We start from the raw sequence: 23,711 nt of genomic DNA on the forward strand, positions 1-23,711 counted from the left end.
TAGGCCCTCTGTTAACAGCTTTGGCGTGAATCTGGTAAGCAAGGAGAGGCCCATGAATGGCCCCTGGTGAACCACCCAGTACCTCGATGCTCTTCCTGGCCCAGCCCATTTTTCCTAACAGAGGGAAGCTACTTAACTTATTCCAGAAAGACTCTAGACTAGCAGAACCAGATGAATGGACACTGTTTCCTATCCCTAATGAGAGTCTTCTCCAAGCATGTGCTTTAGGAAAGAAGAAGGTGTGTGTTTCCCTAGCCCACACAGATTCTGTTCTCCCCCATCCTCATCCTATTCAGCTAGATAGAACTGATTATCCCTGTAGGCTGGGGGACATGGTGATCCCAACAGGTGCAGGTCATCAGCCTTGCCTTGGATGTGTCAATTTGGTGTGTAAAGCTTTAAAGGAATGTCTCCATTTGGAGAACGAAGCTTCTGCTCTGCATCAGTAGTTTCCAAATTGTGATTGCTGAGGTGCTGCAAGAAGCAAAGAGATTACTGACTGCTATCCCCTCCTTTGTTTCCTCTTCAGCCAATGCATCTATTTTACAAAAATCTGCTTCATATATTGAAGATTCTGTATAGTTATTCATTGGAATATGAATTTGTTGCTTTAAAATGAGTTAAAAAATTGTACTAGGTATTTTCTAAATCTCCTTCTGTTTCCAATGTTCTAAAAATCTAGGACTTTGGTATGTTTAAGGTAGTGTGCTAGGCACAGGGTACAGTGAGGCACATGAAAATTGATGAAAACATCACCACTGACTTCCCAGTTTGGCAGAAGAAAGAGACTCTTGCATAAACAATAGTAGAAAGTGAATAAAGGTTGGGGGAAGGACGGAGGAGAGGAGTGTGCCAAGTGCGGATTGTTTGTGAAAGTCACCACCAAATGCAAGGCCTGCTCTTATAGGCGCTTCCCACCCCACCCAGCAGCGTGCTTGATGATGAGGAATCTTCTCCAGGTCTTGACACAGGCTTTTATTGTTTCTAAATTGACTTTGGTACCCAGTTTGCCGGTACTCAGCTTCTTGCTTTGTTTTCTTATTCATCCCTAGGTCTTCTAATCTGCTATATTCCATGCTTTTCAGCAATTTTATTTCCTATTAAAAATACTGATGACACATGGCTACAATTTAAAAATATAAAATTTACTCCACTGTCAAGAGATTTTGAGATGAGAAATATTAACAGCTAAATTTAGAGATTTGTGTCCCTAGTGGTACCTCTAATAACCTCTAATAACTCAGGGACACACATGTCACCATGTCTTATTTCAGAAGCGTCCTCTGATTATCCATAGTGCTGATAAAGGCTCTGCTACTGTCTTTGGATTTGCAGCTGTTATTTTCACTCACCTTGGCTTTGGTTTTTTCCATGTATGAAGAGGTTAGATCTTTCTATCTTACTGTATTTTAATCATTCTCTTTTTTTTGGCTGTGCATTCATTTATTTAAATTTCTAATTTAACAAATAGGAAACATATTCATGTGCCTTAAAATTCAAATTTAAATTCTTATTTCCATGGGGTCGTAGAGTCAGACATGACTAAGTAACTGAACTAAAAATTCAAATGCTACAAGTTTACACACAAAATTTCTCACTCCCACTCCTGCCTTCTGTTTGCCCAGTTCCTACCCTTACCCTACACCATTTCTGTTGTTGTTTAGTCACTAAGTTGTCTCTAACTCTTTGCAACACCATGGACTGCAGTGTGCCAGGCTTCCCTGTCCTTCACTATCTCCTGAAGTTTGCTCAAACTCATGTCCATTGAGTCGGTGATGCCATCCAAACATCTCATCCTCTGTCATCCCCTTCTCCTCCCATAGGTAACTATTTTTATTACCTTTTATTAGATTTTCTAGATCTCCTTCCAGGAAATTTCCCTGTGAACATAAATACAAATATCTTACCCCTCCTTCCCCCATTGTTACAATTAAGGAGCACATTGTATACACTCTTGGTACATAAAAGCCTATCTTTTCTGTTGATAGAATATGTCTTCTTTCTTTTGTTTAGCTGGTGAACATTCCATTTTACTGGTGTAGTTTAATTTATTTAGCTAGTCTCCTAAATGTAGTTGTATGTATTGCTTCTTATTTTTTGCCATTATAACTATGTTGTAATAAATATCCTTGTGTATGTGTCATTTTTAATGTATGCAAATATATCTGAGAAGAAATCCCTAGAAGTGGGATTGCTAGGAGAAAGGGTGTAAATTTTTAATTTTGATAGCTGTAATCAAATAGCCCTCCATAGGCACTGTATTTACTGCAAGACTCTTCCACTGAAATTGCATGAAAATGCCCATTTCCCCACAGCTTCACCATCAGAATGTGCTCTCATACTCTTGGATTTACCCAGTCTAGGAGGTGCGATATGGTATCTCAATGCAATTTTGATTTGCATTTCCCTTTTTATGATTCAGGTTAATCATCTTTTACATGTTCAAGAACCATTTGTATTTTAAGATTCTGTTCTTAATCCTGAGATTTCTAATTGGCTTATGGCAAAAACAGTACTCCTCTGGTTTATCTAGAGCTTCATCAAGCCATGTCCCCAGATTGTGAAAGCTTTCTATGTTCTCTTCAGCCTTCTCATTGGTTTTATACTTGGAAACAAGTGTTTTATACTTAGCCTATTCTTCATCATCTGTGTTCATCTTTTTAAAAAATATCTTTTATTGAAGTATATTTGATTTACAATGATGCATTATTTCTGTAAAATTATTCAATTATATATATATATATATATTCTTTTTCATATTCTCTTCCACTATAGTTTATCACAGGATGTTGAATATAGTTCCCTGTGCTATACAATAGGATGTTGTTATTTATCTATTCTGTATGTAATAGCTTATATTTACGAATCCCAAATTCTCAACACTTCCCTCCCTTACCCTTCTTTGTTCTTTTCTCTCTCTCTTTCTCAATTTGACCATGCCACATGGCATGTGGGACCTTAGTTCCCCAATCAGGGATGAAACCTGTGGCCTCTGAATTAGAAGCACAGAGTCTTAACTACTGGACCACCAGGGAAGTTTCATGTTCATCTCTTTTTAATTCTACATTATACACTCACCTGACTTTTGTATGGAGGAGTATGGCTCCTTGCTTTCCAGGAGTAACACTCCTAGCCAAAGCAGTTGCTGAGACATTTACTAGGATTGACTCTGCTACATAATTCCCTATGGACTTGTTAACAATAAAAAAAGCAAAAAACAAGCAAAACAAACAAAATGCCAAAAACTTTTTCTCCTTGTATTCAAATCCAAGAAGGCTAGATATTCTCTCACTGAAGACAGAGTAATCAGTGTCATGAATGTGTGGAATTTTCCTGTGGCTTTTGACTTGATAAGACGATTTGCACATAGATACTGTGTGAAGTCAAGGCTATGGTTTTTCCAGTAATCATGTATGGAAGTGAGAGTTGAACTATAAAGAAAGCTGAGCTTTGAGAAATTAATGCTTTTGAACTGTGGTATTGGAGAAGATTCTTGAGAGTACCGTGGACTGCAAGGAGATCCAACCAGTCCATCCTAAAGCAGATCAGTCCTGGGTGTTCTTTGCAAGGACTGATGTTGAAGCTGAAACTCTAATACTTTAACCACCTGACTCAAAGAGCTGACTCATTTGAAAAGATCATAATGCTGGGTAAGACTGAGGGCAGGAGGAGAATGGGATGACAGAGGATGAGATGGTTGCATAGCATCACTGACTCAATGGAAATCAGTTTGAGTAAAGTCCGGAGTTGGTGAGGGACAGGGAGGCCTGGCATGCTGTGGTTCATGGGGTTGCAAAGAGTAGGACACAACTGAGCAACTGAACTGAACTGAAATGTGTGAAGGCATATTTACATCCTGATGCAAATTCATGGTGGGGATGTAGAGGGACCTGGCAAAGAAGATAGGTGAGAGATTTGCAAATACAAATGTGTCCAGAAAAAGGTCATGAGCTGTGGTGATATCTGACCTCTAAGTTCTGATATAGATCCCTCTGTCAACTTTAAAGTATCTGGGTAATTTGATATTGGATGTGATATACAATATCCATTTCCTTTGTTAAAGGGCTTTCAAAGGCAAAGGACAGTACTTTCATTTTCCTGTATAGGAAGCACATATTTATAATATTGCTGTAAAGAGCAATGTTTCACAGGAACCTGGAATGTTAGGTCCATGAATCAAGGCAAATTGGAAGAGCTGAAACAGGACATGGCCAGAGTGAATGATGACATTCTAGGAATCAGCAAACAAAAATGGACTGGAATGGGTGAATTTAACTCAGATGACCGTTTTATCTACTACTGTGAGCAGGAATCCCTTAGAAGAAATGGAGTAGCCATCGTAGTCAACAAAAGAGTCCAAAATGCAGTAATTGGATGCAATCTCAAAAATGACAGAATGATCTCTGTTGGTTTCCAAGGCAACCCATTCAGTATCACAGTATTCCAAGTCTATGCCCTGACCAGTAATGCTGAAGAAGCTGAAGTTGAATGGTTCTATGAAGACTTATAAGACCTTTTAGAACTAACACCCAAAAAAGATGTCCTTTTCATTGTAGGGGACTGGAATGCAAAAGTAGGAAGTTAAGAAACACCTGGAGTAGCAGGCAAATTTAGCCTTGGAATACAGAACAAAGCAGGGCAAAGGCTAACAGAGTTTTGCCAAGAGAATGCACTGGTCATAGCAAACACCCTCTTCCAACAACACAAGAGAAGACTCTACACATGGACATCACCAGATGGCCAACACTGAAATCAGATTGATTATATTCTTTGCAGCCAAAGATGGAGAAGCTCTATACAGTCAGCAGAAACAAGACCAGGAGCTGACTGTAGCTCAGATCATGAACTCCTTATTGCCAAATTCAGACTTAAATTGAAGAAAGTAGGGAAAACCACTAGGTCATTCAGATATGACCTAAATCAAGTCCCTTATGATTATACAGTGGAAGTGAGAAATAGATTTAAGGGACTAGATCTGATAGAGTGCCTGGTGAACTATGGACAGAAGTTCATGGCATTGTACTAGAGACAGGAATCGAGACCATCCCCAAGAAAAAGAAATGCAAAAAAAACAAAATGGCTGTCTGGGGAGGCCTTACAAATAGCTGTGAAAAGAAGAGAAGCAAAAACCAAAGGAGAAACGGAAAGATATACCCATTTGAATGCAGAGTTCCAAAGAATAGCAAGGAGAGATAACAAAGCCTTCCTCAGTGATCAGTGCAAAGAAATAGAGGGAAACATTGAATGGGAATGACTAGAGACCTTTTCAAGAAAATTAGAGATACCAAGGGAACATTTCATGCAAAGATGGGCTAAATAAAGGACAGAAATGGTATGGACCTGACAGAAGCAGAAGATATAAAGAAGAGATGGCAACAATACATGGAAGAACTGTACAAAAAGGATCTTCATGATCCAGATAATCACAATGGTATGATCACTCACCTAGAGCCAGACATTCTGGAAAGTGAAGTCAAGTGGGCCTTAATAACCATCACTATGAACAAAGATAGTGGAGGTGATGGAATTTCAGTTGAGCTATTTCGAATCATGAAAGATGATGCTGTGAAAATGCTGTACTCAATATGTCAGCAAATTTGGAAAACTCTGCAGTGGCCACAGGACTGGAAAAGGTCAGTTTTCATTCCAATCCCAAAGAATGGCAATGCCAAAGTATGCTCAAACTACCACACAACTGCAATCATCTCACACATTAGTAAAGTAATGTGCAATATTCTCCAAGCCAGGCTTCTGCAATACATGAACCGTGAACTTCCTGATGTTCAAGCTGGTTTTAGAAAAGGCAGAGGAATCAGAGATCAAATTGCCAACATCCGCTGGATCATGGAAAAAGCAAGAGAGTTCCAGAAAAATATCTATTTCTGCTTTATTGACTATGCCAAAGCCTTTGACTGTGTGGATCACAATAAACTGTGGAAAATTCTGAAAGAGATGGGAATCTCAGACCACCTGACCTGGCTCTTGAGAAATCTGTATGCAGGTCAGGAAGCAACAGTTAGAACTGGACATGGAACAGACTGGTTCCAAATAGGAAAAGAAGTACGTCAAGGCTGTATATTGTCACCCTGCTTATTTAACTTATATGCAGAGTACATCATAAGAAATGCTGGGTTGGAAGAAGCACAAGCTGGAATCAAGGTTGCCGGGAGAAATATCAATAACCTGAGATATGCAGATGACACCACCCTTATGACAGAAAGTGAAGAGGAACTAAAGAGCCTCTTGATGAAAGTGAAAGAGGAGAGTGAAGAAGTTGGCTTAAAGCACAACATTCAGAAAACAAAGATCATGGCATCTGGTCCCATCACTTCTTGGGAAATAGATGGGGAAACAGTGGAAACAGTGTCAGACTTTATTTTGGGGGGCTCCAAAATCACTGCAGATGGTGACTTCAGCCATGAAATTAAAAGACGCTTACTCCTTGGAAGAAAAGTTATGACCAACCTAGATAGCATATTAAAAAGCAGAGACATTACTTTGCCAACAATGGTCCATCTAGTCAAGGCTATGGTTTTTCCAGTGGTCATGTATGGATGTGAGAGTTGGACTATAAAGAAAGCTGAGCATTGAAGAATTGATGCTTTTGAATTGTGGTGTTGGAGGAGATACTAGAGAGTCCCTTCGGCTGCAAGGATATCTAGCCAGTCCATCCTAAAGCAGATCAGTCCTGGGTGTTCATTGAAAGGTCTGATGTTGAAGCTGAAACTCCAATACTTGGGCCACCTGACTCAAAGAGCTGACTCATTTGAAAAGACCGTGATGCTGGGTAAGATTGAGGGCACGAGGAGAATGGGACAACAGAGGATGAGACGGTTGGATGGCATCACCAACTCAACGGACATGAGTTTGGGTGGGTTCTGCGAGTTGGTGTTGGACAGGGAAGCCTGGCATGCTGCGGCTCTTGGGGCTGCAAAGATTCGGACGTAACTGAGCAATTGAACCTAACTGAACTGAAGCACATATCCACAGTATCCAGATATTTACTAGCATAATGCAGATAATTTTGATGGGATAGATACCATTATTCCACTATTTCTTAGGAACCTGGAATGTTAGTTCCATGAATCAAGGTAAATTGGAAGTGATCCAACAGGAGATGGCAAGAGTGAACATTAACATTTTAGGAATCAGTGAACTAAAATGGACTAAAATGGGTGAATTTAACTCAGATTACCATTATAGCTACTACTGTGGGCAAGAATCACATATAAGAAATGGAGTAGCCATCATAGTCAACAAAAGAGCCCAACATGAAGTACTTCTTTGCAGTCTCAAAAACAACAGAATGATCTCTTTTTCCAAGGCAAACCATTCAATATCATGGTAACCCAAGTCATATCCCAACCAGTAATGCTGAAGAAGCTGAAGTTGAATGGTTCTATGAATACCTACAAGACCTTTTAGAACTAGCACCCCCAAAAGATGTCCTTTTTATTACAGGGGACTGGAATGCAAAAGTAGGAAGTCAAGACATACCTGGAGTAACAGGCAAATTTAACCTTGGAATAGTAAATGAAGCAGGGCAAAGGCCAACAGAGTTTTGCCAAGAGAATGCACTGGTCATAGCAAACACTCTATTCCAACAACACAAAAGACAGCTCTACACATGGACATCACCAGATAGTCAATACCAAAATCAGATTGATTATATTCTTTGCAGCCAAAGATGGAGAAGCTCTGTACAGTCTGCCAGAACAAAATTGGGAGCTGACTGTGGCTCAGATCATGAACTTCTTATTTCCAGAATCAGACTTAAACTGAAAAAAGTAGGAAAAACCACCAGATCATTCAGGTATGACCTAAATCAAATCCCTTATGATTATACAGTGGAAGTGACAAATAGATTCAAGGGATTAATTAGATCTGATAGACCGAGTGCCTGAAGAACTATGGACAGAGGTTCCTGACATTGTACAGTAAGCAGTGATTAAAACCATCCACAAGAAAAAGGAATTGCAAAAAAGCAAAATGGTTGTCTGAGAAGGCCTTACAGATAGCTGAGAATAGAGAAGGAAAAGGCCAAGGAAAAAAGGAAAGATATACCCATTTGAATGCAGAGTTCTAAAGAATAGCAAGGAGAGATAAGAAATCCTTCCTCAGTGATCAGTGCAAAGAAATAGAGGGAAACAACAGAACTGGAAAGACTAGAGATCTCTTCAAGAAAATTAGAGATACCAAGGGAACATTTTATGCAAAGATGGGCACAATAAAGGACAGAAATGGTAGGGACCTAACAGGAGGACAAGATATTAAGAAGAGGTGGTGGCAAGAATACACAGAGGATCTATAAAAATAAGATCTTCATGATCTAGATAACCATGATGGTGTGATCACTAACCTAGAGCCAGACATCCTGAAATGTGAAGTCAAGTGGGCCTTAGGAAACATCACTAGAAACAAGGCTAGTGGAGGTTATGGTATTCCAATCGAGCTATTTCAAATCCTAAAAGATGGTGCTATGAAAGTGCTGCACTCAATATGTCAGCAAATTTGGAAAACTCTGCAATGGCCACAGGACTGGAAAAGGTCAGTTTTCATTCTAATCCCAAAGAAAGGCAATGCCAAAGAATGTTCAAAGTACTACACAGTTGCAATCATCTCACATGCTAATGCCCAAAGTAACACTCAAAATTCTCCAAGCCAGGCTTCAACAGTATGTGAACCGTGAAATTCCAGATGTTCAAGCTGGATTTAGAAAATGCAGAGGAACCAGAGATCTAATTGCCAGCATCCGTTGGATCATTGAAAAAGCCAGAGAATTCCAGAAAAACATATACTTCTGCTTTATTGACTACTCCAAAGCCTTTGACTGTGTGCATTACAACAAACTGTGGAAAATTCTGAAAGAGATGTGAATACCAGACCACCTGACCTGCCTCCTGAGAAACCTGTATGCAGATCAAGAAGCAACAGTGAGAACTGGACATGGAACAACAGACTGGTTCCAAATCAGGACAGTCAAGGCTGTATATTGTCACCCTCTTATTTAACTTATGTGCAGAGTACATAATGAGAAATTCTGGGCTGGATGAAGCACAAGCTGGAATCAAGATTGCTGGGAAAATATCAATAACCTCAGATATGCAGATGACACCACCCTTACTGCAAAAAGCGAAGAAGAAGTGAAATGACAGAGCTTAATGAAAGTGAAAGAGGAAAGTGAAAAAGTTGGCTTAAAACTCAACATTGAGAAAAGTAAGATCATGGCATCTGGTCACATCACTTCATGGCAAATAGATGAGGAAACATGGAAAGCAGTAACAGACTTTATTTTGGGGGCCTCCAAAATCACTGCAGGTTGTGACTGCAGCTATGAAATTAAAAGACATTTGCCCCTTAGAAGGAACTCTATGATCAACCTAGACAACATATTAAAAAGCAGAGACATTACTTTGCCAACAAAGGTCTGTCTATTCAAAGCTATTGTTTTTCCAGTAGTCATGTATGGATGTGAGAGTTGGACTATAATGAAAACTGTGCACTGAAAAAATGATGCTTTTGAACTGTGGTGTTGGAGAAGATTCTTGAGAGTCCCTTAGACTGCAAGGACATCCAACCAATCCATATAAAGGAAATCAGTCCTGAATATTCATTGGAAGGACTGATGCTAAATCTGAAACCGCAATACTTTGGCCACCTGGTGTGAAGAATGAGTCACTAGAAAAGTCTGTGATGCTGGGAAAGATGTTGGGAGGAGGAGGAGATGACAGAGGATGAGATGGTTGGATGGCATCTTGACTCAATGTACATGAGTTTCAGTAAGCTCCAGGAGTTGGAGATGGACAGGTAGACTTGGCGTTCTGCAGTCTGTGGGGTCTCAAGGAGTCAGACATGATGAGCGACTGAACTGAACTGATGCCATCCAAGGTTGGCTTCAGGGATATGTGAGCTGTGCATTAGCTTAGGGCCATATGCTTAATAGGGCCGCATGCTTAGTTTAATGCTCCTCTGCATTATGAAATTCTTAATTTTTAAATAAAGGGGTTGATCTGTCATTTTCATTTTGACTGAATCCAGCAAATTATGTAATGGTTCTGAAACAACATGAGATTAGATTGCCTGGTGAATCAAGTTGGTTTGTAGAGCAAAGTAAAATGGATTGGTGTTATTTGTAAAAATCTATGAATATCCTTCCTTCTTTTAAGGTAACTGACACTTTTGTTTATAAATTTAGATTGGAAGTGACAGCTATATTATTTGGTTCAACAGAAAAGGATAATATTTATTTTAAGCCTTTATCAGTTCAGTTCAGTTCAGTCACTCAGTCTTGTCTAACTCTTTGCGACCCCATGAATCGCAGCACGCCAGACCTCCCTGTCCATCACCAACTCCTGAAGTTCACTCAAACTCATGTCCATAGAGTCCATGGCTGGTGATGCCATCCAGCCATCTCATCCTCTGTCGTCCCCTTCTCCTGCCCCCAACCCCTCCCAGTGTCAGGAACTTTTCCAATGGGTCAACTCTTCACATGAGGTGGCCAAAGTATTGGAGTTTCAGCTTCAACATTAGTCCTTCCAATGAACACCTAGGACCGATTTCCTTTAGAATGGACTGGTTGGATCTCCTTGCAGTCCAAGGGACTCTCCAGAGTCTTCTCCAACACCAGAGGTCAAAAACATCAATTCTTCGGCACTCAGCTTCCTTCATAGTCCAACTCTCACATCCATACATGACTACTGGAAAAACCATAGCCTTGACTAGACGGACCTTTGTTGGCAAAGTAATGTCCCTGCTTTTGAATATGCTGTCTAGGTTGGTCATAACTTTCCTTGCAAGGAGTAAGCGTCTCTTAATTTCATGGCTGCAATCACCATCTGCAGTGATAGCTTACTATAAACAGTAGACTACATACAACCATGAGAAGCAAAATGAAGAGTGAAATATATTCCCTGTGCTCTTGTGAGTCAGTAGAGTGAACACCGTTTAGAATCATTTCAAAGTTATTCAGTGTGTAGCCATTTCTTTCCACATAGAGGTGCTAGGTCTCATTCCCACATATGTATTTAAATTTAATTAAAATTAATTCCAGTTACTTGCAAAAATGACATCCAAAAAGGCTTGAAGATTCAATTTTGCCTGTTTGAACCTAGAGCTTTAACTGTCCTTTGAAAATTGATTGCCAAATAATCTAATGCTAAAATAAAATTTCAAATTAAGATACCCAAAAGCTTTACCTGAAGATATACTAAATAGCAAGTCCTTTTTCTTTGAATATACAGACTCAAAAAGAACTGAATGATCTATATTCAGAGGGTTCATTGTCCTGGGTCAGGGTGAAAAAACAAACACAACCATTCAGAAGCAAAAACAAAGGTAGACTGATTTCGATATTAGAGGTACTATTGCATAACTGGAAATGTGAGAACCTGTTTAGTAAAAAGAATCCTCATCTCTCTGGAGTCCTAGGACAGGGAGGAGTTATATACAAAGTAATTTTGTTTCTACCAAACAGGACCTCCATGGTATTGTAAAAACAGCTTGCTTCCCTAAGTGGGGAGAAGGGTGGGAAGGCCATAGTTTATGAAACACTAACTTATTCTGCATGCTTTTTTTTTACTCTATGAAATTAAAAAAACATAATACCTTAAACAGGCCAAAGTTCCATTTCTTTAATCAGTGCTTCTAGCTTAGATGTAATGTTACTTCTGAAAAACCCTTCAAATAAATATTTTTGGAGATTCCAGAAGAGCTCCCTTTGTGCCAGTAAGCTAAAGATATAGGTCACTTGTCTTGATCTACGAAAGCAACATGGAAAGTGTGGTTGAAATAGTGTCTCTAGAAGCTATCCCATTTATACACTTACATTATTTTGAATTTAATTCATTCAATTTGGATGATTTACCTTAAATTTGAATATATTTCAGTTGGTAGTGTTTTGATTGTATCATTATCTCAACAAGAGGTATTGTCTTTCAATTTTCTCTTTTTAGATACATCTAAATAAGAAGTAGAATGAATTTTTTGATGCACCTAATTCCACCAGGCTCTATTTATAATAAAAATTAAGAATCTATTATTACTTAATTCTCTTGAGAGAGTAGCATTGACACATATTCATTACCATGTGTAAAATAGCTAGCTAGTGGAAAGCTGCTGTATAGAACAGGGAGCTCAGCTCGGTGCTCTGTGATGATCTAGGGGGATGAGATGGGGAAGATGGAAGGGAGGCTCAAGAGGGAGGGGATATATGTATAGTTACAGCTGATTTGCACTGTTGTACAGCAGAGACTAACAGCATTGTAAAGCAATTATATTCCAACTAAAAAATAAATAAAGAAATAATTTGGTTAAAAAAGCCCTATAAAAGCCCTATTGCTTAATTCTTTGGAGCTTGATTAGTTAACTTCAGTATTCTAAGTCTTTTTTTGTTGTTGTTGAGAATCTGTCCTTGAATAAGATTATATTTGCTAGGTAATTTTAATGAGCTACACCTGGGGAACTTGACCAAAGGATTGCTGGTTTTTAACAATCTGAGCTAACGTTGAAATAGCAGGTGGAGGAAAATGGAGTGATGTAGGGCTCTATAATGTATCATGAGTCTACGAAATTATTTAAAATCTGATGCTAGTGCCATGGATTTGATTTCTTATGCACATTAGGTCCTTTACATATATGCTGATGATGCTGTGAAAGTGCGGCCCTCAGTATGCCAGCAAATTTGGAAAACTCAGCAGTGGCCACGGGACGGGAAAACGTCGGTTTTCATTCTAATCCCAAAGAAAGGCAATGCCAAAGAAAATTCAAACTACTGCACAATTGCACTCATCTCACACGCTAGTAAAGTAATGCTCAAAATTCTCCAAGCCAGGCTTCAGCAATATGTGAACCGTGAACTTCCTGATGTTCAGCCTGGTTTTAGAAAAGGCAGAGGAACCAGAGATCAAATTGGCAACATCCGCTGGATCATGGAAAAAGCAAGAGTCCCAGAAAAACATCCATTTCTGCTTTATTGACTATGCCAAAGCCTTTGACTGTGTGGATCACAATAAACTGTGGAAAATTCTGAAAGAGATGGGAATATCAGACCACCTGATCTGTCTCTTGAGAAATCTGTATGCATGTCAGGAAGCAACAGTTAGAACTGGACATGGAACAACAGACTGGTTCCAAATAGGAAAAGGAGTATGTCAAGGCTGTATATTGTCACCCTGCTTATTTAACTTATATGCAGAGTACATCATGAGAAACGCTGGGCTGGAAGAAACACAAGCTGGAATCAAGATTGCCTGGAGAAATATCAATAACCTGAGATATGCAGATGACACCATCCTTATGGCAGAAAGTGAAGAGGAGCTAAAAAGCCTCTTGATGAAAGTGAAAGAGGAGAGTGAAAAAGTTGGCTTAAAGCTCAACATTCAGAAAACGAAGATCATGGCATCTGGTCCCATCACTTCATGGGAAAGAGATGGGGAAACAGTGGAAACAGTGTCAGACTTTATTTTTTTGAGATCCAAAATCACTGCAGATGGTGATTGCAGCCATGAAATTAAAAGACGCTTACTCCTTGGAAGAAAGTTATGACCAACCTAGATAGCATATTCAAAAGCAGAGACATTACTGTGCCAACTAAGGTCCATCTACTCAAGGCTATGGTTTTTCCAGTGGTCATGTATGGATGTGAGAGTTGGACTGTGAAGAATTCACAGAGCGCCGAAGAATTGATGCTTTTGAACTGTGGTGTTGGAGAAGACTCTTGAGAGTTCCTTGGACTGCAAGGAGATCCAACCAGTCCATTCTGAAGGAGATCAGCCCTGGGATTTCTTTGGAAGTAATGATGCTAAAGCTGAAACTCCAGTACTTTGGCCACCTCATGCAAAGAGTTGACTCATTGGAAAAGACTCTGATGTTGGGAGGGATTGGGGACAGGAGGAGAAGGGGACAACCGAGGATGAGATGGCTGGATGGCACCACTGACTTGATGGACGCGAGTCTGAGTGAACTCCAGGAGTTGGTGATGGACAGGGAGGCTTGGCGTGCTGCGATTCATGGGGTCACAGAGAGTTGGACATGACTAAGTGACTGAACTAGAACTAGAAACTTGCCCCCAACCTACAATATTATTATTAGTACAGTATTATTACTAGAGAAGTAAGAACCTGCTTAAGTTCATAGTATGTATTGGTGTTGAGGATGCTTTGACTCTAGGTCTGACTCCAAAATCCAAGCTTTTTAACCACTGTCTTTTACTCAAATATTTAAAATATGACCACCACTCATTGTCTACCAGAGTGTCATTTCCACTGGTGGCTATGATGAGTTTAGGAAATGTTACCCAGTTCAGGGCACCATCATCATCATGATTATTAATAACAGGAGCTCTTATTGCATGTTTGCTCTTTTCCCAGGCCTGCTTTAAAGATTTATAAATATTGTATTTAATAGGTAATGCCAAATATTCCCATTTTATAGTGAGGGAAACTGAGATTTAGTATTAAGTAAATATTCCCAAGATAATGGAAAGAACTCATGTCACAGTTGGATGTCCTGGATACACATTCAACTCTGCATCCTTCTCACCCTAATTACCTCCTAGAAGCCCAGCCTCCGAATGCCAACACATTGGTAGGCAGGGCTTCAACTTATGTTTTTTGAGGGAATACAAACATTCAGTCCATAACATCATCTGATAGTTATCATAGCATACTGTACATATGAGTGTACAACACACACAGACACACAGACATACATACAAAAAGAAGGATCCATCACAGATCATGGATGGAATATTAATCTTGTATTTCCCGTTTAAACTACTGTGTCAGTTTTTTTCTCATTAAGTGCATTTAATAGCAAGCGGAATGTTATTAATTAATTAAATAATGTTTTATTTTCTCATGTAACCAGAAACCCAGAGATAGACGGTTGCTGGTGTTTGTTCAGTAGCTTGAGGCTGTTGGGGCTGAAGTCTTTATGATTTTCCTGCCTTTCTTTCATGGTTGCAAGATGATGGCTGTAGCTGTTGTCCACATTTCAGGCATGAGAAATAAAAACTGAGAAAGAATGAAAAGGTGTATGCCAGATGAGTCTTTAACAGGTTTTTCTAGGAGCTCCACCCAATGACTTCAGCTTACATTTTATTGACCAGAACTATATTATGGTGGCTGCCATTACCCACTTGTAAGGAAAGCCAAGAAATATAGGATTCCCCTGCTTCCTTAAAGTACAGTGTTTCTATGAAATGTTTTGTTAAGCTGAAAAGGCATGAAGCAAAGTTACCTGAGGACACATCTTGCTAACGGATGCACAAAATAAGTGGGGACAAAGCACAGATGCTCACAGAGTTCAAAGTTATGGTGACCTGATGCTGAGATGTTGAGTGTAGTTCCCAGGGCAGGAGCTTGGTGGGGCCACTCTCGCGGCTTGGGTGCTCTCTGTCTCTATAACAGCTGCTGCAAAGCAAACACTGAGTGCTATTTCCATCTTTTGCCTTTTCTCATAAAAGCAAAATCCTCTTGGGATTTCTTTTGGTTAGTGAAAATACGTACTAACATAGGTCTTTCGTGAAAGCAAAGTGGGATAAACCAAACTTTTGAAAAGCCGGGGATACCTGTATAAGTTTTTTTTCTGGGAATATTAGTATGCCCTCTAACATGTGGCTTGTGTTAATAAGCAAGTAGAGAAATAGAGATAGGGAGTTGGAAGTCAGCGTTATGTACCACAAATCCATCCCAGTAGCTGAAAAGCTATTGTGAATTTACAGACCCTCCTGCAATGGATAGATAATCCTCTCACACAGCAGAGCTTTAGGAAATGCCTGCCACAAAGGGATTTTTTAAACAATATATCAAAAGGAAACCATATTTAAGGGATCAGAGAAGGTAGCATACTTTAGACACTGGAGTCTTTACTCGGGACAGCCACTAGTTTAATCCAGTTGCAAGCTGCAGAAAGTTTTTTGTGGTTGGCAGATGTGCTGCCTCAAGTCTGCCTTTTGGCTCTTATGATGATTCCTGCTTCTGATTTCCTGCGGTTGGAGCACACTGTTCTTTCATTCAGAGACATCTTGTTCTTGTCTGAGTCATCACACCATTACTCATCTTCTGTTGGCTCCTTGTTGGGTTTTCCATAATGTTATCCAAGGAGATGCAGAGACATGAAAGTCACTGAGCTGCAATAGATCAAGAGTAGGGTGTTGAGATGAACTATTCATATTTCTTCCTTTCAATATTTCTTAGGATATATTTCAGACCAAGCGAGGCGGACATCCTCTGATTAGCACCCATACTAATTGCTGCTTTAAGCTTGCCTTTTACTCCCTAGGTTTCTATACTTAAGTTGGTCCAAGGAGTTGGTTTCATGGAGTGTTACTGATGCAGGGAAACAGAACTGGAGTTTATTTTTTCACTTTACTTCAGTCTCAAATTTGTAAATTGGTGTGCAACTGCTCCACTCTCTGCTATAAGAGAGATGAAAAGTAAATTTACCTGTTTCTTTACTTTTTAATTTGATTTCTATACAATTATTTGTGTCTTCCCCTTTTTATTTTGATTGGCAATTCCAGTTTTTTTTTTTTTTTTACTGTGTTGTGTGGCATGTGAAATCTTGGTTCCCTGACCAGGGATCAAGCCCATGTGCCCTGAAGTGGAAGCACAGAGTCTTAACTGCTGGACTGCCAGGTTATTCCTTAACTGCCTCTTTATTATTATTATTATCATTATTAATTCTAACTTTTTAAAGGGGCCTGAACTTTTTTTAAAATATAAATTTATTTATTTTAATTGGAGGCTAATTACTTTACAATATTGTACTGGTTTTGCCATATATCAACATGAATCTGCCATGGGTGTACAAGTGTTCCCCATCCTGAACCCCCCTCCCACCTCCCTCCCCGTACCATCCCTCTGGATCATCACAGTGCACTAGCCCCAAGCATCCTGTATCCTACCTCTTTAAAAAGCTAGGGTTATAGATCACTGTGGTCACAATGCATAACATTAGTTATGTAGAGAGTAGAGCAAAAGCTAGGGGCATTCAGTGGGGGGCATCATAGTTAGTGGCTTCCCTTGTAGCTCAGCTGATAAATAATCTGCCTGCAGTGCAAGAGACCCAGCTTCGATCCCTGGGTTAGGAAGATCCCCTGGAGAAGTAAATGGCAATCCACTCCAGTATCCTTGCCTGGAAAATCCCATGAACAGAGGGGCCTGGTGGGCTGAATCCATGGGTCGCAAAGAGTCGGGCACAACTGAACGACCAACACTGTGACACTATAGTTAAGTCAGGTGAAGGGATATGAAAGCAAACAGAAGATTCATGCAAGAAACATGGCTTGGGTAGAAGGCACAGAGTATGGCTACTAATTGGAATGAGGAGAGGGAAGAGGGAAGGCAGAGGAGATCAAAGTTGATTCAGGCGTCAGGACTCTGAGGATGGAACTGCCACTGGGTTAAAGAAACTCAAAGCAAGATCTGTTTGGGAGTAAGAATAGGAGTGATGTGCTCTGTGTTCTCCCATATGTTAGTACTTTGTGGGGACGGTAGAGGATGAAAGTACCACTAAATAAACTGGTAAGGGTTATTAAAATGCTTAGCTGCGAATCTCTGTCTAATCACTTTGTGACAGCATTTGATTTGAATTTTGAATTCAAATCTATTGGTAACATGCATAAAACTCATTATATATGGAAATGAGGTAAGAATTTGTATTTTATCACTATCCCATCTCTCCTGTGTGTGTTACTCACTCAATCGTTTCCGACTCTTTGCAACCTCATGGACTATAGCCCACTAGGCTCCTCTGTCCAAGGAATTCTCCAGGCAAGAATACTGGAGTGGTAGCCATTCCCTTCTCCAGGGGATCTTCCTGACCCAGGGATCAAACTCACATCTCCTGCATTGCAGGCGGATTCTTTACTGCCTGAACCATGGGAAGCCCCCTTAATTTCAGATACTATAAAAATTTGGGGTGGAAACTGAGGCATAACTGAATTCCCCCACCTCATGCCTCCATTTGCCAGTTCAAGGTCTAGCTGTACACCCTCCTGCTCTCCATCCCCAGTGGAATAAGCTGCATGTAGGCGGCCTTTTGCCAGGGGGAGGATTTCAGGAGCCCATCTGGTAGCTTGTGTGTGGAGAGGTTGGCCAGGGTTAAGGGCTGTGGATGGTGGAGCAGGAGGAGGGGTGTTGCTGGAGGAGCAGCTGCTGTGTGTGTGCATGGGGGGATGATCAGCACTGAATAAGGGACCCCAGCTAGAGTTCCATAATATCAGTGGGGGACAGGCAGAGACCTCTGCTGTTCAGATGGGGAAACTGAGATGGAGGCTTCCGTTTCCAATTTTTGAGAAAGGAGGGGCCTGCCATCAGCTACTGAGGTTCATTCATCTTCGCCAGGAAGGCACCGTGGCCCAGGAGCTGCAGTGCCTTGTCAGCAGTAACTCAGTAACACACAAGCAGGGACAGCTGCAGGGTCCCCTGGCCACACAGACCCCCTCCACTCCTGCCACACTGAGGGGCACCGTCCCCCACATTAGCTGCTGAGAGAAGGAGTGCCTGGCCCAGGCACCTGCCAGCCGGCCTGCCTTCCCTTGCTCATGTGCCTAAGAAAGTCTCATTTTTAGCACCTGGACTCTTTTCCCTGCCTGGAGGGAGCTCAGGGGACAGAGTGAGAAAGCAGCCAAGGGGGACAGGAAGATCTGGAAGTAGGGCCCCAGGGGACATCTGATCGTCCTGTTCTCCCCATCCCAAGGGGGCCCAGACACAGAGTGGCCCTTAGCCACTGTGCAGCATGGAGATGAAGAGGATGCTGTCCTGGTTCTGAAGCTGGTAGTTCAGCAGTTCCCAGTAGGCATCATTAATCAGCACTAGAACCCCTGACTGCAGGAATGAACAGCTCTTGCCTCGGATGAACAGCTCTGCCCACTCTGCTCTTTTAGCAAATTCTTCTTGATCCAGACAAGGAGGTTCCTCCAGGTAAGGTGACTAGATGCTTCTCCACACTGTTGAACAGGAGCTCCACACTGCCTCTGAACTCCACCTCTACTAACAAGGGTGCTGCCATTTTGAGGAAGCCGACCTCACCGGAAACTCCCCATCTCTTCTAGTCTCTTCCATATCCCTGAGCCTAAATGATCACATACTCCAAGCAAATTGAACTTTATGTTTTAAATACTTTTTTTTCTTTAAAATTGTAAAATAATATTGTCTCTTTCAGGTTTCAGGGGACATCTTTTTATGTTTGCCGAATTGGTACCCAGCTGCCCTAACTCAGCATTTTCCAGCTGGCTTTGATCACATGGACAGATTGTTTGCATGGCAACCTACACACACTCTAACAACAATTCTTTAATATACCCACTTTGTAGAGTGATTTCTATTGATGACTGATGAATTATTTCTGGATAATAAAGAGTCTTTAAAATAAATGAAGATATTTGACTCTTCTGATTGGCACCCATACAAATCACTACTTTATGCTTGTCTCTCTAGGTTTCCATATTTAAGTTGGTTCAAGGAGTTGTTTTTTCTGAGGCAGGGAAAAAGAATTGAGTTTTATTTCTTTACTTCTTTCTTGTCTTTTGATAGGACTCTGTACATGGGCCGCATAGTGTGACAGCAGCTATATGCTATCTCCATCACAATTGTGCACTTGGAATATAAAAAGGGCAACATTAATATAAATTTCTGTGCCCCAGCATCCCTGCCAGATTAGGGCACATTAAAACAGGGTTCTATGTATCTTGAAAGACCTTTGACCTCTCTATTATATAGCTCAGCTAGCAAGTGTGTATGTGTTTTAGCTCTATCTTGGTTCCATTTTATGTTCTGATTCTTACTTATTTAAACCTATTTTTATATTTTAGAGCTGTAGGCTCCTTTAAGTGATTTTTGGAAGAGGAAGTACCCACATACGCATCAGTGAACCCTGGTATAGCTCCCAGAAGCTCTCTCAAGCCTGATTGTGCATACAGATTTGATGTAAGTAATAGAAATCTTTTTCGGTTTTGGTGAAGAAAGTATTTCTCTCATGTTATTTGCTTAGCTATCATGAGCCAGTGGGTACACTCATTAGTCAAAAAACAAGAAACAAACCTAATACTTGTTGAGCCCCTTTTATGTACCAGAAACTTTTCCGAGCTTTTTACTTATTTAATCCTCTCAACGATTCTGTGAGGTAAGTCCTGCCATTATCCCTACTTAATAGATGTGAAAATTGAGACCCAGAGACGTTGGTGAGTTGTTTGCAGTTAGTGTGGAACCTGAGTTTGAACCCAGGTCATTTGATTCCTGAGCTCACATGATTAACAAGAACATGATATTGTCTCATTAAAACAGAATAATCACAGTTACACAGGCCCTGGTCCCTTTGTTCTCATAAGAGCTTCAGTTCTTTATAATGCGCCCTGAATATTCTTCACCACCAAGGACAGTGTCACATGTGCTCCCAAACAACTATTAAAGGGCATCACTTGCATGTCCTCCAGGCATTAATGGATCCTGGAATCCTTGGGGAGCCATTGCTGTGGGGTGGGGCAGGCTGTGGCAAAAGGGAAAACACTCTTCCCTTGCTGTGCCATACTCTGGAAGTGAGGCCGCAAACCTGTGCTGAGGGCTTGCTAAATTTTAACCCCCTCCTTTCAGATTTTTACTGTCTCCTCCCTCTCTCCAGGTCTCAAACATTAGTCCAACTGGGACTTATGAGAGTTAGTGCTGCCATGTTGGGTCCACACCCCTCATCCATCCCTTCGTAGAACTCTTTGTGGTTAGTGGAGCTCATTATGTATAACTCTTTCAACCTGGGTTTTCTCCTTAGAGACTTCTCAGTCACACAAAAATGGGCTTCTGTCAGCACATTCTTCAGTTTTCTAAACATAACTGGGCAAGTCTGAATCCTGTAGTAGGCTTCTTGGAACTCTCAGTTCCATCCCATGAACCACCACTGGTTCCCACAAATTGGAGCCTTCCTTCTAAGATTCCCATAGCTGCTGTGGGCTCCATCCAGCCCAGAAGGGAAGGAGAAAATCAACCTACTTTTCTTTTCTTTTTTAAAATTGATTTTTTCTTTTAATTATTTCTCTTTTTAAAATTCATTTTTATTTATTTTTTGGCCATGCAGCATGAGGGGGTCTTAGTTCCCAGACTAGGGATCAAACTCATGCCTCCTGCGATGGAAGTGTGGATTCTTAACCACTGGACTGCCAGGGAAATCCCTCAAGCTGCTTTTCTGGTTTGCATCAACTCAAGCTTGGGTCTCGAGCTACACTCTAGACATCATAATTTTCTGGCAGGCTATAATGATGTCTGATTTGCACATCTGCCCTAACCTGTGACTTGTTAGGGCAGATACATGTGACTTGTTAAGCCTCAAGGCATCCTCATGCTGAAAGCAGAGCTTACTTTCATTCCCAACAATTTCACTTCTGTGAACAGATTTGAGATTTCTTGAACACATTCTCATCTGTATATTCTACAAAGGCATGAGTGACGATTTTGCTATGATTCAGGCATTTTTCACATTTGCTTATAAAATCTAAGATGGGTACTTGGCTTTTCACCTGTGTCACAAAGTAGCCTCACCAGGGGTGAGAATCTGGTGATCTTTCCTACTTCCCTGAAAGCTTGGGTTTCCACACAAGCATTTTGCTGTGAACATCCTTGACAACCTATTTGATCTATATGGGTCTCATCTGCATGTCAATTTTCTGCATCTTTGCCTCTTTTCTTCTTTGACTATTTTATCATGAACAGAACTATAAGCATTCCCTTTTGCCTTTTGATGTGAATTTATATAGAAAGGTAGCTTACTCTACTCTACATTTCCTAGTGACCTTTAGTATTAGAGGGCAGTGCCTCGATGATTTCATGTACCAATGCCTTGGTGCACTTCAGTTTACTCTGTCTCTTTGCTCACTTTCATTTACATCCCATCCCACCTAGCCCCATACCAGGTAAACTGTGCAGAGTGGGCTGCTGTCTGTCTATGGCATGTCCTGGTTATTGGTCAATCACTAGGGAATTCTTCTGGGGGAGGGTAGCTGTGATGGCTTTGATACCTTTTAGATTAATCCATCCATACCTGCCAAGAATCTTACACCACTCTGAGGAAGCATATAATATTTTTACAAATTTAAAACCCATCGAGGAGGGCTTAATACTAAACTTCCAGGGCTTACTTCTTGATCATTCTGGGAAAGAGTTTGCAATGTTTTGCAGTTGTTACTGACCATTTTGAGTCAGTCCCCAGCAAGGGTCCTTCTGCCTGGAGTCTTTCTAACCCATCGAAGGGGAGAGACCAAGTCTGATCCAGAAGCAAAGGAAAACTTATTCTTTGAACAGAGAATGGATAGATGTGAGCTCACACTCTAAAGCAGCGGTCTCCAGTACTTTTGGCACCAAGGATTGATTTCGTGGAAGACAATTTTTCCATGGACCGAGTATGGGGGTGGGGGACGGGGATGGTTTTAGGATGATTCAAGCACATTACATTTATTGTGCACTATATTTCTAATCTAATGCCCTGGTTGATCTGAAGGAGGTACCAGTTTAAGGTCTAGAGGTTGGGAACTCCTGCTCAACAGCGTAAACTCCCCTGATAGGTCATAGGCGGAGTTGCTTTATAGGGAACTCTTGGGGGGGGGGGGGAATTCTTAGGAGAAGGCCAAGGTTCATCTCAGGGCTCTGCGCAGCACCTCTGCACGCAGCGCCTACCACCGCCGCCATCTTGAATCGCTGAGTGACACGCAATCGGTGGAGCCTTTTCTCAGGAGGACCCCTTAGTATGAAGGGCCTCGTGAGGCACTCTACACACTGCGCCCTGTGTGCAGGTGACCCTAGACTAAGCACAAAGAAAAAGAGAAAGGAAGGTTAGACCTTATTTTATTACCCAGATTCTATTTTTATTTCCTGGGAATTTTTACTGGGCTTTGTCAGTGACACAAGCTTGGGCAGGTTATTAAAACCCATACAGATCTTCTCCTAGATAGGTCGGGATACACCCATCCTTGTGTGTTTCAAAGGCCCTTGGAAGGTGGTTTCCATAACTCCCTCTCACTTCCTGAGGGTAGCACAGCCCCACATGCATCTCCTTGCATTGCTTGGCAGGTCGTTTGGCAGTTTGTTGAGGAGGGACAAGCTCTCTTTGTAGAGACAGTAATAGCAATGAATAACAACTATTTTCAAAAGCCCCCACCGTGTACCAGACACTATCACTTTCTATACATTATCTCATTTTATCTTTACATAATGAGGTAGGTATTTTCCACATTTTACATATGACTAAGATTAAGTAACCTATTCAAGATCATCCAATTTCCCAATGCTTCAGCAGGTGTGGCTTGTTTAATTTCCACCATGTTCACCTCTACTCACAGAAACATGGATGATGGAGATGTGCAAACTACCCAGCAAGCATAGAAATTAATAATGATGTTATGCTGGTGTGCTCCAAAATGATACCCTGAATTTTGGGATCCTGCTGGGAAATAACCTTTTGTCTCAAAAACCTGATTTGAGTCTTTCACCAATTAAATAAGCTTTCTGGATTGCAGAGTATATGCCTCTGTATGACTCAGTTCAGTTCAGTCGCTCAGTCGTGTCCGACTCTTTGCCACCCCATGAATCACAGCACGCCAGGCCTCCCTGTCCATCACCAACTCCTGGAGTTCACTCAGACTCACGTCATCGAGTCTGTGATGCCATCCAGCCATCTCATCCTCTGTTGTCCCCTTCTCCTCCTGTCCCCAATCTCTCCCAGCATCA

General features: G+C 41.0%; 1 long non-coding RNA gene and 1 pseudogene across 4 annotated transcripts in view; one reads left to right on the plus strand and one right to left on the minus strand.

Annotated features, from left to right (window-relative positions):
• Positions 1 to 23,711, plus strand: part of LOC138419496 (uncharacterized) — a 374,854-nt gene that overhangs the window by 214,468 nt on the left and 136,675 nt on the right. For all 4 annotated transcript variants that reach the window (XR_011248993.1, XR_011248994.1, XR_011248990.1 and 1 more), the window contains one exon: positions 19,817 to 19,931. This is a non-coding gene — a long non-coding RNA (uncharacterized lncRNA). The remainder of the gene's footprint in view (positions 1 to 19,816; positions 19,932 to 23,711) is intronic.
• Positions 18,726 to 19,014, minus strand: LOC138419487 (ubiquitin-related modifier 1 pseudogene; annotated as a pseudogene).

The sequence above is a fragment of the Ovis canadensis genome, chromosome 1 (genome assembly GCF_042477335.2).
Source record: "Ovis canadensis isolate MfBH-ARS-UI-01 breed Bighorn chromosome 1, ARS-UI_OviCan_v2, whole genome shotgun sequence".
NCBI lineage: Eukaryota > Metazoa > Chordata > Mammalia > Artiodactyla > Bovidae > Ovis > Ovis canadensis.